The 19,027-nt window shown below is 41.2% G+C and overlaps 1 protein-coding gene and 1 non-coding gene across 9 annotated transcripts in view; one reads left to right on the forward strand and one right to left on the reverse strand.

Moving 5' to 3' along the window:
- The window catches only part of NCK1 (NCK adaptor protein 1), a 92,548-nt gene that overhangs the window by 63,526 nt on the left and 9,995 nt on the right, over nucleotides 1–19,027 (reverse strand). The window lies entirely within an intron of this gene.
- On the forward strand, nucleotides 13,260–13,366 carry LOC119625968 (U6 spliceosomal RNA). The gene has a single exon (XR_005242181.1). It is a non-coding gene; the product is annotated as a U6 spliceosomal RNA (small nuclear RNA).

The following is a 19,027-nucleotide window of genomic DNA, read 5'->3' on the forward strand; positions in this document are numbered from 1 at the left end:
TGAGCTAAGTGAAAGAAAGCAGTCACAAAGGACCATATATTATATGATGCCACTTATATGTAAGGTTCAGAATGAGCAAATGTATACAGACAGAAGGCAGATTAACGGTTTCCTAGGACGCAGAGAGGGAAGGTTAGGGGTGACAACTAATGAATATGGCATTGTTTTGGGAGGTGATTAAAATGTTCTAATAAGGCCGGGTGCAGTGGCTCACGAGGTCAAGAGATTGACACCATACTGGCCAACATGGTGAAACCCCATCCCTACTAAAAATACAAAAAATTAGCCGGGCGTGGTGGCAGGCGTCTGGAGTCCTGGTTACTCAGGAGGCTGAGGCAGGAGAATCACCTGAACCCAGGAGGCAGAGGATGCAGTGAGCCAAGATTTCGCCCCTGCACTCCTGCCTGGTGACATAGTGAGATGCCGTGTCAAAAAAAAAAAAGTTCTAATATTGTGGTGATGGTTGCACAACTCTGAATATACTAAAAGCTGAATTGTATACTTTTAATGAGTGAACTGTATAGTATGTGAATCATATCTCAATAAAACATTTTTTAAAAACCAACAGGACTAATAACTGAATGGAATCATAAAATAAAGCAAGGGGGGGCCGGGCGCGGTGGCTCACGCCTGTAATCTCAGCACTTTGGGAGGCTGGGGCAGGCAGATCACGAGGTCAGGAGTTCGTGACCAGCCTGGCCAACATGGCAAAACCCCGTCTCTACTAAAAATACAAAAATTAGCTGGGAGTGGTGGCAGGTGCCTGTAATTCCAGCAACCTGGGAGGCTCAGGCAGGAGAATAGCTTGAACCTAGGAGGAGGAGGTTGCAGTGAGCAGAGATCATGCCATTGCACTGCAGCCTGGGCGACAAGAGCAAGACTCTATCGGAGCAGGAGGGGGAGGAGGAGGGGGAGGAGGAGGGGGGGAGGAGGGGGGAGTGGGGACGAGGAAGGAGAAGGAGGAGGAGAAGAAGGAGGAGGAGGAGGAGAAGAAGAAGGAGGAGAAGAAGGAGAAGGAGGAGGAGAAGGAGGAGAAGAAGGAGAAGGAGGAGGAGGAGAAGGAGAAGGAGGAGGAGGAGGAGGAGGAGGAGGAGGAGGAGAAGGAGGAGGAGGAGGACGAGGAGGAGGAGGACGAGGAGGAGGAGGAGAAAGACGAGAAAGAGAAGGAGGAGAAAGAGAAAGGAGGAGAAGGAGAAGGAGGAGAAGGAGGAGGAGAAGGAGGAGGAGAAGGAGAAGAAGAATAACAAAGGCAATGAATAAAAGATAACAAGAACAGAAACATTACAGTATGAATTCTTGCTCTGTCATTTATTATCTGTGTAACACTGATGAAGTTATCAAACCTCTGTGCCTCAGTATAACACCTACCTACAGGATTGCTGTGAGGACTTAACAAAATAGGTAAAACAGTACAGTGTCTGAGACATAGCTGTCTTTCCCTGTCCTATTCTCCTACCTAATGCTAAAAATTCCACCACCAGTTTTGTGGAAACATAAATTCAATGACAGTTGTTATCTGAGTTTTATGTTAAAGAAGTTATGTCTGTTCCAGGTGGCAAATAACTTAAAAGTCACCAATTATATGTAACTGGCAAAGCAATTTTCAACTAATTCACTGCAAGATGATATTAAAGCACGGGAAAATATAAACTTTATCTCTCAACTTCTTTTTCTCCTTCTTACCTTCATTTTTAAACAATTCTTTCCTCACCTTCCTGCCTTTGTAACTTATCCTTTATTCCAAACTACCAGTCTTACTTAGGCTGCTATTTATCACAAGAAAAGGCAACAGTAACTTTTTTCCATTTTATGTTAAGATAGAAAAAAAATGCTGAGCATGACGGTGCACTCCTGTAGTCCCAGCTACTCAAGAGGATAAGGTGAGAAGATCACTTGAGGCCAAGAGTTGGAGGCCGCAGTGCACTATGATGGTGCCTGTGAATAGCCACTGCACTCCAGTCCAGAAAACACAGTGAAACCTTATTTCTATAGAAATAAAATACAATATAAAAGATAGGGGCTGGGCACGGCAGCTCATGCTTGTAATCTCAGCACTTTGGGAGGCCGAGGCAGGTGGATCACCTGAGGTCAGGAGTTCAAGACCAGCCTGGCCAACATAGTGACACCCCGTCTCTACTAATAACACAAAAATTAGCCGGGTGTGGTGGCGCACGCCTGTAGTCCCAGCTACTTGGGAGGCTGAGGCACAAGAATCGCTTGAACCCGGGAGGTGGAGGTTGCAGTGAGCTGAGATTGCGCCATTGCATTCCAGCCTGGGCAATAAGAGCAAAACTCCATGTCAGAAAAAAAGAAAAAGAAAGATAGGGAAAAAAAATGACTGATCATGTAGCTACAGGACAGTTCCAAACTCTGCTTAAGTGACTCATTAAAGTTCCCTAAACAAAAAATGAACAAACTTTAAAAACATGAGAATGAAAAGGCATAAGGAAAGTTTCCTTTGTGTTCACAGGTCTCTTATTTATCTGGAGACAAAATTGTATGACATCTACAGACTCTGACAGCAATTTCTTAGTACAGCTGGCTCTGTATCCATGGGTTCCGCATCCACGAATTCAATCAGCTGTGGATTTAAAACATTCAGGGAAAAAAAAAACGGCCTGTACTAAACATATACAGGCTTTTTTTCCTTGTCATTATTCCCTAAACAATACAGTATTAACTACCTAAATACCACTTACAAAGTGTTAGGTAACCTAAAGATGAGTTCAAGTATACAGGAGAATGTGCATAGGTTATATGCAAATACTACCCCATTTTACACAAGACACTCAAGCATCCTCAAATTTTGGTCTCTGCAAGGAGTCTTGGAACCAATACCTCATGGATACTGGATACCAAAGGACAAGTATAATCTATCCATAACCAAGTTTTACCACAAAAGAATAAATAAAAGGATAACTATATACTACCTATAACCAAGTTACTACCAAAAAACATATACTTTAAGTCAGGTGCTCTAAGAAGTTAGTGTTAATACAATTTTATTAACCCATGCTTCCATTTTAAGTATTCCCTCATTTGATTTTAATGTTAATTGAAAATTTACTTTCAAACTATTTTAAAGGACAATGTCTTTCAAAGGGACACCCACCTTATAAATGCTTCCGGAATAAGATTCAGTAAAAGGATGTGGTTTAGAACAGATGAAATACCACTGTACTGCTGCTTTTGTACATGTTCAGATGAGAAAACTCCTACTAAAAACATGCCAAAATAAATAAATGTCTATGGAAGCTTTTAAGTTAGTCATTCCAACTTTACAGCATTCTAAATAGAACATATCTCTTAAGAAAGGTTGCTATAAAGAGCGCAGAACCTTTTCTCCTGTTACAAACCCCTTAACCTTGATGCCTAACTGTATTATCTCACTGTATTTCACTTCAGAAATATTTACTGGACAATGAGTGTACCGAGTAAGCATGCTAAGTGGTTTTAATACATTGTCATTAATCACCACAGCAAACTGATAAAATCAGTATTAATATCACCATTTTTAACTGAAGAAACTAAGGCTTCAAAGGTTTAACTACGCTGGGCGCAGTGGCTCACACTTGTAATCCCAGCACTTTCGGAGGTCGAGGCAGGCGAAATCACTTGAGCCCAGGAGTTCGAGGCCAGCCTGGGCAACATGACAAAATCCCGTCTCTACAAAAAACTCAAAAATTAACCAGTCATGGTGGGAACCACCTGTAGTCCCAGCTACTTAACGAGCTGAAGAGTATCGAGCCACTGCACTCCAGCCTGGATGACACAGCAAGACCCTGTCTCAAAAAAGTTTAAGTAATGTGCCCAAGGTTATAGCTGGAAAAGACAATTCCTTCCTTTCATAATTTCTATTATGCAAAATTTCAAACACAGATTAAAGAAGAGAACAAACCCCCCTTAAACCCACTATGTAGCTAAAATCATCAACTCATGGTCACTTGTCCATGGCCACAATATCCATATTTTCACCCATTCCTGTTTCCTTGCTGAAATATTTTGAAGCAAAAAACTTTTTTCTGTAAATATTTCAGTGTATAACTCTAAAAATTTGTCTGTAAATATTTCAGTGTGTATCTCTAAAAAATAAACATTTTCATCCATAAATATTTAAGTAAATATCTCTAAAACATAAGAACTTTGGCAGGTGCAGTGGCTCACACCTATAATCTCAACACTTTGGGAGGCCGAGGTGGGCAGATCACTTGAGGTCAGGAGTTCGAGATCATCCTGGCCAACATGGTGAAAACCTGTCTCTACTAAAAATACTAAAATTAGCCAGGCATTGTGGCAGGTGCCTGTAATCCCAGCTACTTGGGAGGCTGAGGCACAAGAATCGCTTGAACCCAGCAGATGGAGGTTGCAGTGAGCGAGGCTGTGCCACTGCACTCCAGCTTGGGCCACAGAGCAAGGACCCTGTTTCAGAAAAAAAGACAAGACAATAACTCAAAGCTGTACTCTATCATTCTCGTTAAACTATACTTTCTTACAGAATAAATAAAACCCATGGTACCCTCTGATCTCAAACTACTTAATAAAAGGTAACATTTCAGAACTTTCAAATGCATATGACAAGGAATAGCTATACTGGAGGCAGCCAACCTAATCATCCCTCTTTCTTGAAACTACTGGTTTCCTTACCCCTATATTAAATTGATTTCCCTCCCTCCGTGCCACCTGCTTCTGGTTTCCATTTCTGGCTCCTCATTTTCCTTCCACTGAGCCATCTGCTCTTCTCACATACACCCTCTCTCTAGATAGCTTGTTCATTTTTATGACAACTTCATCGTATCACCTCTGGCCTAGGCTCTGTAATTTCAATTGTGTTCTCTAATCCAAGCTACTGTTCCTCAGCATTTCTACTTAAATATCTTGCCATCACCTCAAATTGAATATGCATCATCTCCAAAAATCCAGCTCTTCTATCCTCTTTACCAATCTATTATAAATCATTATCTTCCAATTCACCCAGGCTCCCCTTAAGTCACACATCAATTTGTGTTGGTTTTTCTCTCGAAATGTCTCTCATCCATCCTTTTCTGTTCCATTTACACTGACACCACTAAAACTCAAGCCCTCAGCAACTCACCTAAATTATCATAAGAGCCCTTGGTTAAAATTCAACTATCTCCATTTCAGTCTGTTCTATATAACAGATTCCCTTCAACAACATATCTACTGAATGACTAATGTATCCTAAGCATTGGCCAATAATCCTAAGCATTATTTGAATATTTTCAAATAAAATATTTTATAGGTTGCAAAAAATGCTATGACAAAGATTAACGCAGTGCTATCATAAAGGACAGAGAATATGAGTGCTACTCTCATTAGAGCTTTTAGTTAGAGATAAAAAATTTAAGTGGAAATTTTAAGGATGACGAGGAGGCAGTCATATAAATATTTAAAGTAGAGTGCTCCAAGCGAAAGAAACTGCAAAGCACATAGGTTCCAGGAGGGGGAAAAAAACTCACGTTATAGAAAATGACCGATTCTAACGTGGCTAGAGAACAAGGGCAAAAGTGGTACAATGTGAGGTTGGGAGAGACACAGGCCAATTTTATTCTACATGTAATAAGTAGTAATAAGAAGTAGGCCAGGCATGGGGGCTCATGCCTGTAATCCCAGCGCTTTGGGAGGCCAAAGTGGACAGATCACCTGACGCCAGCAGTACGAGACCAGCCTTGGCCAACATGGTAAACGCTGTGTCTACTGAAAAACACAAAAAATTAGTTGGGCGCGGTGACGCATGCCTGTAATCCCAGTTACTTGGGAGGCTGAGGCACAAGAATTGCTTGAACCCGGGAGGCAGAGGTTGCAGTGAGCTGAGATCCCACCACTGCACTCCAGCCTGGGCAACAGAATGAGACTCTGTCTTTAAAAAAGTCATGTAATAAGAAGGGTTTTAAGCAAGGAAATTATAATCCAATATACGCTGTGACAGAGACTGCTAGTATTCACTAATGACTATGTTCTCTTCATTAGAACACTGCTATACTACATTTCCCAGCCAACCCTGCAATTAGGTAAGATCACATGACTCAGTTCTGACCAATGGAACTGAGTGGGTAAAAGTGATATAAGCTACTTCTAGTCTCGACCCTAAAATCTTTCTCCACACACACTACCCCTTCCAAAACAATCTGAGAAGCCAAAGCTGATTATGGTGGCGACATAAGATACAGGTGCCTGTGCTCCAAGTGACTGCATGAAGCAAAGGTGCCCCTCAACACACACACACACACACACACACACCCTGTGATGTGAGAAAGCAATGTAAACTTTCATTTATTATGCTGCCAAGTAAGATTTACTGTTATATCGTTAAAGCAGAAATCTTAAAAACATTTCTCTGGCTGTTGTGTGCTGCTGTGTGAAGAATGAGTTAAGTGGACAGACAAAAGTAAAAATAAAAAGACTAGTTCAGACTCAACAAAAACATAACCCAAATGAAAAATGGGCAAACGAACGAAATAGATATTTCTCAAAATATATACAAATACCCAACAAGCACATGAAAAGATGCTCATTATCACTAGCCATGATGGAAACGCAAATCAAAACCACAGAGATACCGCCATTAAGATAGCTACTATTAAAAAAAAACACAGAAAACAAGTGTTAGTGAAAATGTGATGATATTAGAACTCTTGTGCACTGTTGGTGGTAATGTAAAATGGTGCAGCTGCTATGGAAAACGGTATGGTGGTTCCTCAAAAAATAAAAAATAGTTTACCATATAATCCAGCAATTCAACTTCTGAGTGTAATCGAAAAACTGAAAGCAGGAACCTGAACAGGTATTTCTACACCCATGTTCATAGCAACATTATTCTTAGCAGCTAAAATGTGGAAGCAACCCAAGCTGCTCAATCAACAGATGAATGGATAAACAACATGTGGTATATATAAGCAATGGAATATTATTCAGCTTTAACAAGGAAGAAAATTTTTGACTTGTGCTACAAAATGGATGAACCTTCAGGACATTAAGTGAAATAAGCCAGTCATGAAAAGACAATATATGACTGCATTTATATGAGATACCTAGAGCAAACAAATTTACACAAACATAAAGGAGAAACATAAAGAACAGTGGTTACCAGGGGCTAGGAGGAGGGGAGACTTGGGGAGCTGTTAGTATGCATACAGTTTCAGTTTTACAAATGAAAAAGTTCTGGGGACTGGTTGTACAACAATGTGATTATACCTAACAATAGTGAACTGTTTACTTAAAATGGTTAAGAAGTTCAACTTTACACTTATGCAGTTTACCACAATAAAAAATAGAAGCTGGGCATGGTGATTCACGCCTGTAATCCCAGCACTTTGGGAGGCCGAGGCGGGCAGATCATGAGGTCAGGAGTTCAAGACCAGCCTGCCAATACGGTGAAATCCCATCTCTACTAAAAATACAAAAATCAGCTGGGCACAGTGGCGAGCACCTGTAGTCCCAGCTACTCAGGAGGCTGAGGCAGAAGAACTGCTTGAATCCAGGAGGCAGAGGTTGCAGCGAGCCAAGATTGTACCACTGCACTCCAGCCTGGGTGACAGAGTGAGATTCTGTCTAATAAAATAAAATAAAATAAAATAAAATAAAATAAAATAAAATAAGAGGCCAACAGTGTAAGTGAAGAGATGATGGTTGCTTGACTTGAGTGGTGTGGTGATGCAGATAGAGAACAGAAGAATTCAAGATGTATTTGGAGGTAGAAAAGATAGGATTTGCTGATGGACTGGAAGTATGTGAGAGTTAGAATGAGGAAGAGAAAGGTATCAAGTATGACACCTGGCTTCTAGCTACTGAGTGGATGGCAATACCATTTAATGAAATGATAAAGACAGGAATGAACAAACGTAGGGTGGAGGGCAGAAAGTAGACCTGGAGTGCAGTTTAAGAATGAAGGGATCAACAGTCGGTTGGCTGGGTGTGGTAGCTTAACACCCGTAATCCCCACACTTTGGGAGGCTGAGGTGGAAGGACTGCTTGAGCCCAGGAGTTCAAGACCAGCTAGAGCAAAGAAGTGAGAACCCCATCACCACAAAGGGTCAAAAAATTAGCTAGTATGGTGGCACACACACCTAGGTGGTCTTGGCTACATGGGAAGCTGAAACATGAAGATCCCTTCAACTTAGGAGGTTGAGGCTGCACTGAGCCATGTTTGTACCACTGCACTCTAGCATGGGTCACAGAGCAAGACGCTACCTCAAAAAAAAAAAAAAAAAAAAAAAAAAAGTTTGTTGATTGTCTTAAGTTCAAGATATCCATGAGATATCAAGTGGCAGCATCAAGGAAACACATTCTCACTGTTCTGGAGACCAGAAGTTTGAAATCAAGGTATTTCAGGCAGGAACATGTTCTTTCTGAAGATGCTAGGAAGAATCTGCTCCAGGCTCCCTTCTAGTTGGCTTGTAGATAGTCATCTCCCTGGTGTTCTGTCTCTGTGTCAAAATCTCCCCCTTTTGTAAAAGGTCTGAAGTCATGCTGGATTAGGGTCCACCTTAATAACCTCGTTTACCTCTGTAAAGATCCCATTTTGAAATAAGGTGTTTTTTTTTGTTTTGGTTTTGGTTTTTTTTGAGACGGAATCTCACTCTGTCGCCCAGACTGGAGTGCAGTGAAGCAATCTCAGCTCACCGCAAGCTCCGCCTCCTGGGTTCACGCCATTCTCCTGCCTCAGCCTCCCGAGTAGCTGGGAATACAGGCGCCCACCACGACGCTCGGCTAATTTTTTTGTATTTTTAGTAGAGACGGGGTTTCACCATGTTAGCCAGGACGGTCTCGATCTTCTGACCTCGTGATCTGCCTGCCTCGGCCTCCTAAAGTGCTGGGATTACAGGTGTAAGTCACTGCGCCCGGCCATATATATATATATACACACACACACATATACATATATATACACACATATATATATATATAAGTTTTAGGGTACATGTACACAACGTGCAGGTTTGTTACACAGGTATACATGTGCCATGTTGGTTCGCTGCACCCATCAACTCATCATTTACATTAGGTATTTCTCCTAATGCTATCCCTCCCCCAGCCCCCACCCTCCAACATGCCCCAATGTGCGATGTTCCCCTCCCTGGGTCCATGTGTTCTCATTGTTCAACTCCCACTTATGAATGAGAATATGCAGTGTTTGGTTTTCTGTCCTCGTGGTATTTTGCTGAGAATGGTGGTTTCCAGCTTCATCCATGTCCCTGCAAAGGACATGAACTCATCCTTTTTTATGGCTGCATAGTATTCCATGGTGTATATGTACCACATTTTCTTTATCCATTCTATTATTGATGGACATTTGGGTTGTTTCCAAGTATTTGCTATCGTGAATAGGGCACATAAGGTCACATTCTTAAGTACTAGGGATTAGGAATTCAACATCTTTTTGAGGGAGATGTAGCTCAACCCATATCTGACTAAACAACTCTTTATTTTAGATTCTGTGACAGTAGTTGGTGTGGTCTCTATTTTCCTGACTAGGCTTTAATTGAAAGTGTATATCTATTTTCTTTCATTTTTCCAGGGTACCCAGAGAGCCTCTCATTCTGCAAAATCATGTTCCTTGATTCTGGGAATTTTTCTTGAATATTTTACTGATAATTCCTTCTTTTCTCTGATGTCTACTAGTACTTCTGTTATTTGGAAGTTGACCTCTGACTATTTAATTTTCTTTTCTCACTTATTTTCCATCTTTTCCTGTACTTTATGAAAGGACTCCTTTACTCTAACTTCAACCTTTCTATTGAGTGTTCTATTGAGCCTTTTTTTTGTTGTTCTGATCATTCCCAGTTTTTTTTTCTATTTCTTTTGGTTTCTTATATGAGAAGTTTTCTTCATATGCCTGGTGATACTTGATTATCTCCTCATATTTAAAAGGAGGATCATAAAAGCTATTGTAAATAACATACATTCTCTTCTTGGGCTAGTAAGAGAACCATCCTCCAAATTCCTACTTGATTGTCAGAATTCTGGAAGCCAAAAAGAAAAGGCCTCAGTAAGGGTTTCAATACTGAGCACTTTAACTTAATTCAGTGTTTTCTGTAGAACGCTTGACCTCCAATTGTGTCTACTGCCCACCCTCAGTGTCAGAAACAATCGTCAGTCTTCTGCTGGGGTATTCAAGAAGGCAGTCATTCGGCAATACAAACTAACGAAGGAATCTAGATTCAAGCTTTCTTTAAAAAAAAAAAAAAAAGCTTTATTGAGATAAAACTCAGATATCATAAAACTCATTTAAAGAGTACAATTCAATGTTTTAGTCTGTTCAGAGTTGTGCAACTATTACCACAATGAATTTTAGAACATTTTTGTCACCCCAAAAAGAAACTCCATACCCTAGAGTCACTTCCCATTTCCCTCTAACCTCCCCTACTCCCAGTCCTACTCAACCACTCTATCTCTACAAATACACAATTTCTGGACACTTCATACAAATGGAATCATACAATGTGGTCTTTAGTATACTTAGCATGTTTGTTTGTTTGTTTTTGAGACAGAGTCCCACTCTGTCACCCTGGCTAGAGTACTGTGTTGCTATCTTGGCTCACTGCAACCTCTACCTCCCTGGTTCAAATGATTCTACTCCTTCAGCCTCCCATGTAACTGGGATTATAGGTGCCCGCCACCACATCCAGCTAATTTGTGTGTTTATAGTTGAGACGGGGTTTCACCATGTTGGCCAGGCTGGTTTCAAACTCCTGACCTCAAGTGATCTACCCGCCTTGGCCTCCCAAAGTGCTGGGATTACAGGTGTGAGCCACCATGTCTGGCCCACTTAGCATGTTTTAAAGGTTTATTTGTGTTATAGCATGTATCATACAATTCCGTGGTTGTCTGTGACTGGCTTCTTTGACAGCATAATGCTTTCAAGGTTCATCATGTTATAACATGTATTAGTTCTGTATTCCTTTTTACTGCCAAATAGTATTCAATTGTGCAGATACACATTATATGTAACCTTATCAGCTGATGGACAACTTGAGTTGCTTTTACTTTGGGGCTATGATGATTGAGCTGCTTCTTAAACAGATTTTCAAGAAACCCTCCTATTTTTAGCACCACTCTCACCTCCTCCCTGCCAAAAATACCTGATGCTACCAATTCCTGAGCCTGAGGAGTATTTTCTACTTTTGCTCCTGCCAGTTAGGATTGAACATTTTTAAGTCTACTAAAAGTTTATCACCAGTTCACTTGCTTTCCAATTTCCAAATTTTATTGTTACTGTCTCTTCTTTCATTCTCTCTACTTGTGTAGTTCAAATCTTCTAAAAGTATCCTTTACTGTCACCTTGCTGGACTATCAAAGGGAGTAAAAGTAAATGTGTCTTTTTCTTTTTTTTTTTTTTTTTGAGACGGAGTCTCGCTCTGTCACCCAGGCTGGAGTGCAGTGGCGCAATCTCGGCTCATTGCAAGCTCCACCTCCCAGGTTCACACCATTCTCCTGGCTCAGCCTCCAGAGTAGCTGGGACTACAGGCACCTGCCACCACATCTGGTTAATTTTTTGTATTTTTAGTAGAGATGGGGTTTCACCATGTTAGCCAGGATGGTCTGGATCTCCTGACCTCGTGACCTGCCCGCCTCGGTCTCCCAAAGTACTGGGATTACAGGTGTGAGGCACCGTACTCGGCTGTAAATGCATCTTTCACTGAGACATTTTTACTTAGAAGTCCTTTCAATTATTTTCAGCCTTCATTCTTTCTCATGTATAGATCTGAAGGCTGTAACTCTTCCTCTAAGCATGGCTCTATACACATTCTTTAAGCTATACTATATTTTCATGGTTCTTTTCAAAATAGTTTAATGTTATTTCTTCTCTAATACCTGAATTACTCAGGAATATATTGCTTATTTTCAAACAGCTGACAATTTTCTAGTTTTCTAGTTTGGTAACCCATTTCTGGCTTAATTCCAACATGTCAGAAAATACTCAAGAATTGATCATTTTGACTTTTTTATTGTCCAGCATGTGTCAATTTGGGAAAAACTTTCATAGGCACTTAAAAAAATTTGCATTCTGTAGGTATTAGGTGAAATGTTTAATGCATGTCAATCAGATTCATTTGATAATTAGCGTTTAAATCTTTTATATATTTTTGTCTCATTATTCTAATTAGAGAGGCATGCTGAAATATCTCATATTATGCTTACGGATTTGTCTAATTCTCCTTTTAGTTTTGTCCATTTTTTGCCTACCATACTGGCAAAGATTAGAAAGAATGGTAACACAGTTAAGAAACCCTGTGGTGGCCGGGTGCGGTGGCTCACGCCTGTAATCCCAGTACTTTGGGAGGCCGAGGCGGGAGGATCACGAGGTCAGGAGATCAAGACCACCCTGGCTAACATGGCGAAACCTCATCTCTACTGAAAAATACAAAAAATTAGCCAGGCGTGGTGGCAGGTACCTGTAGTCCCAGCTACTCAGGAGGCTGAGGCAGGAGAATAGCGTGAACCCGAGAGGCGGAGCTTGCAGTGAGCCGAGATCGCGCCACTGCACTCCAGCCTGGGCGACAGAGCGAGATTCCATCTCAAAAAAAAAAAGAAAGAAAGAAACCCTGTGGCAAAGGTGTAAATTGGAATGTCTTTTCCAGATTGCAGTTTGGCAACAGCCAGCAATATTTTAAATAAACATCTGTATCTTCGAAACCAGTTATTTTACATTTAGAAATTGATTTTAGGCAGGAAGGGAGATCCAGACAGGCTCTTCATGGATACCAAACACTGCTTAGCAGTTACACTGATTTGTAAATTCTAACTGAAGCCTCATACTATTAAGATGAAACATACCTGAGTCTTCTGGAAGCCAAGACTTAAAAATACATTTTACTCTATTTCCTGAACAATGTAATTGAGTATAACACATGACCCACATTAATTATCCCTCTCACCTCTGACTGACATCATGGGAAAATATACAAATACAGACAACACACACATATATGTATATATAAATATATGTATATTACTGCCTCAGCTTCTTAACTAAAGCCAATTTATTCCCGCAGCTATGATATGCTAACTATGAAGAATGGGGAAACGGGCAGTTGTAGGCCCAAAAGAATAGGCTCAAATCATATTTTAAATGAGACTTTTTTTTTAAATCAGCCCTCTTTAAAGTATATGAGCCTCCTATGCTCTGCACTTAGATGACAAGAACAATGCATGTGTATACACATTATGTGTTCTGTGATTTCTTTTTTCAACATTTTGCTTTTCCTACTCTTTAAGATTTTCTATTAAAGAAGTATCTTGTGCTCACTTCAGCAGCGCATATACTAAAACTGGAATGATACAGAGAACATTAACATGGCCCCTGCAGAAGGAGGACACACAAATTCGTGAAGTGTTCCATATTTTTAAATTTTTTAAAAAATGCATCTCATCCCTTGGAGGGCAGAGTACATCCTAGCAATTTTTACTTGTAACTTCCATCATATGCATTAGACTAAATCAGATAGCTTCAGGAAGTTTCAGCATTATAAATTGAAGTTTCTTTATAGGAATAAAAGTAGTAGTAGTTTAAAAATAGCTTTATTAAAGGAAATCAGGAACTTTATAACAAGGACAGAGTAAACAAACTCATTCTGTTAAAAAGAAAAGTAAATATTTTAGTCTGTGTGGGCTTGAGTCTCTGTCGCATATCCATTTTTTTCCCAGCCCTTTAAAAATGTAAAAACCATTCTTATCTTAGGGCAGTAAAAATAACTGTTTTGGAGAGGTGATAATTAAAACTGGATTTAATACATAAATGTTTTCTTTAAAGAAACTAACCCACAAGAGCAAAATATACAGACAAGCAAACAGTAGCAACAAAATTTCAGAAGCTAAAAGATGGACAACTGGTAACTCACTCACTTAGTAAATACATTCTAGAAAGGTAAAGCCTAAATCCTGAGTTGAAAACCCCAATTTATATCTTGGAATCCTCAAAACATACAGGAATTGGCAGCACCAGGTGGTACTGCCTGAACTGGATGGAAGAGGAAATTAAGGAAGACTGGGTGAAAGCTGCCTGAGAAGCAGACACATCCTTAGAAGCTACCCAAATCTACCTGATGGTTGGCTACCCACTCTCAGTAACAGAAGTCTGTTGGTTTATTCTCCAGAAAGCCTTTTTTGGTTTTGGTTTTGTTTTTTGAGACAAGGTCTCACTCTGTCACCCAGGCTGGAGTGCAATGGCACAATCCCCATCTTGGCTCACTGCAATCTCCGCCTCCTGAGATCAAGCAATACTCCCACCTCAGGCTCTCAAGTATTTGGGCTAGGCAGGCGCACACCACCATATCCGGCTAAATTTTGTATTTGTTATAGAGATGGGGTTTCACCACGTGGCTCAGGCTGGTCTCGAATTACTGGGCTCCGGACAATCTGCCCGCCTCAGTCTCCCAAAGTGCTGGGATTAACAGGTGTGAATAACCATGCCCAGCCTTGTTTTTGTTTTATTCAGAGTCCCTGAACTAGGAATCACCAGGTATAATTAAAGGTCTAAGTACTCTATCAAAAATAGGGGAATGACAGTCTGCTCCTGCACACCAAAATGAAACAAAAAACTAGTGGCCATCCTTCAACCCTCAAGCAAACTGAGTTTTCCCTCATGAACATGACCTGATAGGAAACATCTGGACATCAGAGTTTTCTCAAAATAAAAAAATGCTCACTTGGATAATGAAATTCAAAGTCTGTAAATCCCAATCAATTCAGGGTTTTCAGCTATCAATCACCCAAGCATTACTGATACCTTAAGTAAGACTAACATATAAGTTAGAGACCAAAACAAATAAATGGAGAAAAGTCAACTTAGAAAAAACAGTCTGCAGCCAGGCACAGTGGTTCACACCGGTAATCCCAACACTTTGGGAAGCCAAGGCAAGAGGTTCACTTGAGCCCAGGAGTTTGAGACCAAAAAAATACGAAACTTAGCTGGGCATGGCAGTGCTTGCCTGTGGTCGCAGCTACTGAGGAAGGTGAGGGGGGATGATTATCTCCCCTGGGGAGGTTGAGGCTGGGAGGCTGAAACTAGAGAGGCTAAGACTGCAGTGAGCCATGATTGCACCACTGCACTCCAGCCTGGGTGACAGAGTAAAACCTTCTCTCAACAAAACAAAACAAAACAAAACAAAACAAGAAAACAAGACAATCTGCAAGGAGAAAAAATATTTTTACAGAAGTCACTTAGGCCAGATGTGGTGGCACACACCTGTAATCCCAACACTTTGGGAGGCCAAGGCAGGAGGATCACTTGGGCTCAAGAGTTTGAGACCAGCCCGGGCAACACAGCAAGACCTTGTCTCTACTTGGAAAAAAAAAAAAATTGCCAGGTGTGGTAGTGCACCCATGGTCCCAGCTACTCAGGAAGCCAAGGAAGAAGGATCACTTGAGCCTGGAAGGTCGAGGTGCAGTGAGCCCCAATCACACCACTGCACTCTGACATGGGCAACAGAGCAAGACTCTGTCTCAAAAAAACTTAAAAAGTCATTTATAGGCGGCCGGGCGCGGTGGCTCAAGCCTGTAATCCCAGCACTTTGGGAGGCCGAGACGGGCGGATCACGAGGTCAGAAGATCGAGACCATCCTGGCTAACACGGTGAAACCCCATCTCTACTAAAAAATACAAAAAACTAGCCGGGCGAGGTGGCGGGCGCCTGTAGTCCCAACTACTCGGGAGGCTGAGGCAGGAGAATGGCGTAAACCCAGGAGGCGGAGCTTGCAGTGAGCTGAGATCCGGCCACTGCACTCCAGCCTGGGTGACAGAGCAAGACTCCGTCTCCAAAAAAAAAAAAAAAAAAAAAGTCATTTATAGGCTCAGAAATTAGAGAAGATATCGCATCCATGAAACATGAAAAAACACCAGATGCTATATAAAAAGAAATATTTAAGAAAACAAAAAATCTCTTGAGAAATCAAAATCTTGACAACAAAAATAAAAAATTCAACAGAAGGCTTGGGAAATAAAGCAATGTCCCAAATAAAACAGAGCAAAAGACTAGGAGGTGGAAAATAGGAGAAAAAAAGAAATTAGAAAACTAGCCTAAGAGACCCAAATAAATGACAAAAGTTTCAGGAAAAAGAATAGGGAGAAAACCATTGTTATGGACTGAACTGTGTCTGTTCTCCCCTCCCACCAAATTCTTAGGCTGAAGCCCTAAAACCTAATGTGACTGTATTTGGAAATAAGGTCTTTTAGGAGATAATTAAGACTAAATGAGGTCATAGGATGGAGCCCTAATCCAATTAAAAAAAGCTCTCTCTCCACTGAAAATCCATGTAAGGACACAGCAAGAAGACAGTGGTTTACAAGCCAGAAAGAGAAGCCTCATCAGAAACTAACCCTGATAGCCAATTATTCTTTTTTGTTTATTTGTTTGAAATGGAATTTCCTTCTGTCACCCAGGCCGGAGTGCAGTGGCATGATCTCGGCTCACTGCAACCTCTGCCTCCCAGCTTCAAGTGATTCTCCTACCTCAGCCTCCCAAGTAGCTGTGACTACAGGCACTCACACCAAGCCCGGCTGTTTTTGTATTTTCAGTTGAGATGGGATTTCACCATGTTGGCCAGGCTGGTCTCAAACTCCTGGCCTCAAGTGATCTCCCCGTCTCAGGCTCCAAAAGTATTGGGATTACAGGCGTGAGTCACCACACTCAGCCACATCTTATTCTTGAACTCTACTCTTCGGAACTGTGAGAATATACATTTGTTGTTTAAAAAACCCAGTCTGTGGTATTGTTATGACAGTGCTCAAAGACTAATACATCTGTCAATAAAATAATTAAAGAAAATGTCCCAGAACTAATGAATTTTACAGAGTCAGAAGGTACACAAATATCCAGGAAAAAATGTTAAACATAAACGTAACGCCAAGCTACAACCTTATGAAATTTCAGAATATAGGAAACACAAAATTCCAGAAAAGCAAAACATTTTTATACTCAAGAATTAGAGTATCTTCAGACTTTCAAAAGGATGACACGCTAGAAAACAATGAAGCAAGTCCTTCAGAATTCTGAAGGCAAATTATTTCCAGCCTAGAATCCTTAGCCAACCAAATCAAGCATGAAAACAAAACAAAAAAAAAAGTTTTCATTAATGCAAGATCTCAGTCTTCCACAGGAATCTATTGTATGATATACTCCATCAAATGGAGGGGTTAAACAAAAAACAAAACAAACAAAAACACTACATGATTCATGGAAAGGGAAAAATAAGATTTAACACAGCAGAAAGACAAAGGGAGTCACTAGTTTTATCAGAAAGGAAGAAATGCCAGGAAACTATGTATCAGCCATAGAGGGCCAGATCAAGCAAGTTCAAAAACTGCTAAAGACAGCACAATTCTACTCCAATGCATATATAATACCAGCCAGAAGAAATGAGTGTGTATGTTCATTAAAGGCCTGTAAATGGGCCACGCGTGGTGACTCACGCCTGTAATCCCAGCACTTTGGAAGGCCGAGGCAGGTGGATCACCTGAGGTCAGGACTTCAAGGTCAGTCTGCCTGGCCAACATAGTGAAATCCCGTCTCTACTAAAAATACAAAAATTAGCCAGGTGTAGTGGCGAGTGCCTGTAATCCCAACTACTTGGGAGGCTGAGGCAGAATCACTTGAACCTGGGAGGTGGAAGTTGCAGTGAGCTGAGATCACGCCACTGCACTCCAGCCTGGGTGACAGAGCAAAACTCCATCTCAAAAAAATTTTTTTTTAAATTTTAAAAAAATGTAAATGAATGCTGACAATAGCTTTATTCACAATAGCCAAAAACTGAAAACCAAATGTCCAATTTTTTTAAAATTACATTATATTCATCCAATGGAATACTACCATCATTGAAAAGGAACTATGGCTGCACCCTACATCATATATGAATCTCACAAACACAATGTTAAGCAAAAGTAGCCATCCACAAGAAGGTATACATGCTATATGGTTACTGTATTAGTCCACTTTCATGTTGCTGATGAAAACTGAACAATTTACAAAAGAAAGAGGGTCAATGGACTCATAGTTCCAGGTGGCTGGAGAGGCCTCACAATCATGGCACAAAGTGAAAAGCATGTCTCATGTAGCGGCAGACAAGAGCGCTTATGCAGGGAAACTCCCATTTTTAAAAATCATCAGATCTCGTGAGACTTACTATCACAAGAAAAGCACAGGAAAGGCCCACCCCCATGATTCGATTACCTCCCACCAGGTTCCTCCCACCACACATGGGAATTGTGGGAGCTACAATTCAGGACGAAATGTGGGTGGGGACAAATCATTTCACCCCCTGCCCTGTCCAAATATTATGTCTTCACATTTCATAACCAATCATGCCTTCCCAATAGTCTCCCAAAGTCTGAACTCATTTCAGCATTAACTCAGAAGTTCACAGTCCAAAGTCTCATCCGAAACAAGGCAAGCCCCTTCTCTGCCTATGAGCCTGTAAAATCAAAAGCAAGGTAGTTACTTCCAAGATGGGGGTACAGGCATTGGGTAAATACAGCCATTCCAAATGGGAGAAATTGCCCACAACAAAGGGGCTAAAGGCCCCTTGCAAGTCCGAAATCCAGCAGGGCAGTCAAATCTTAAAGCTCCAGAATGATCTCCTTTGACTCCATGTCTCACATCCAGGTCACGCTGATCCAAGAGGTGGGTTTCCATGGTCTTGGGCACCTCCGACCCTGTAGCTTTGCAGAGTACAGTCTCTCTCCCGGCTGCTTTCACAGGCTTGCAGTGAGTGTCTGCAGCTTTTCTAGGCACGTGGTGCAAGCTGTCAGTGGATCTATCATTCTGGAGTCTGGAGGATGGTGGCCTTCTTCTCACAGCTCCACTAGGTGGTGCCCCAGTAGGGACTCTGTGTGGGGGCTCTGACCCCACATTTCCCTTCTGCACTACCCTAGGAGAAGTTCTCCATGAATGCTCCAGCCCTGCAGCAAACTTCTGCCTGGGCATTGAGGCATTTCCATACATCTTCTGAAACACAGGTGGAGGTTCCCAAACCCCAATTCTTGACTTCTATGCACTTGCAGCATCACCACCACA

The sequence above is a fragment of the Chlorocebus sabaeus genome, chromosome 15, assembly GCF_047675955.1.
Source record: "Chlorocebus sabaeus isolate Y175 chromosome 15, mChlSab1.0.hap1, whole genome shotgun sequence".
NCBI classification, from domain to species: Eukaryota; Metazoa; Chordata; class Mammalia; order Primates; family Cercopithecidae; genus Chlorocebus; species Chlorocebus sabaeus.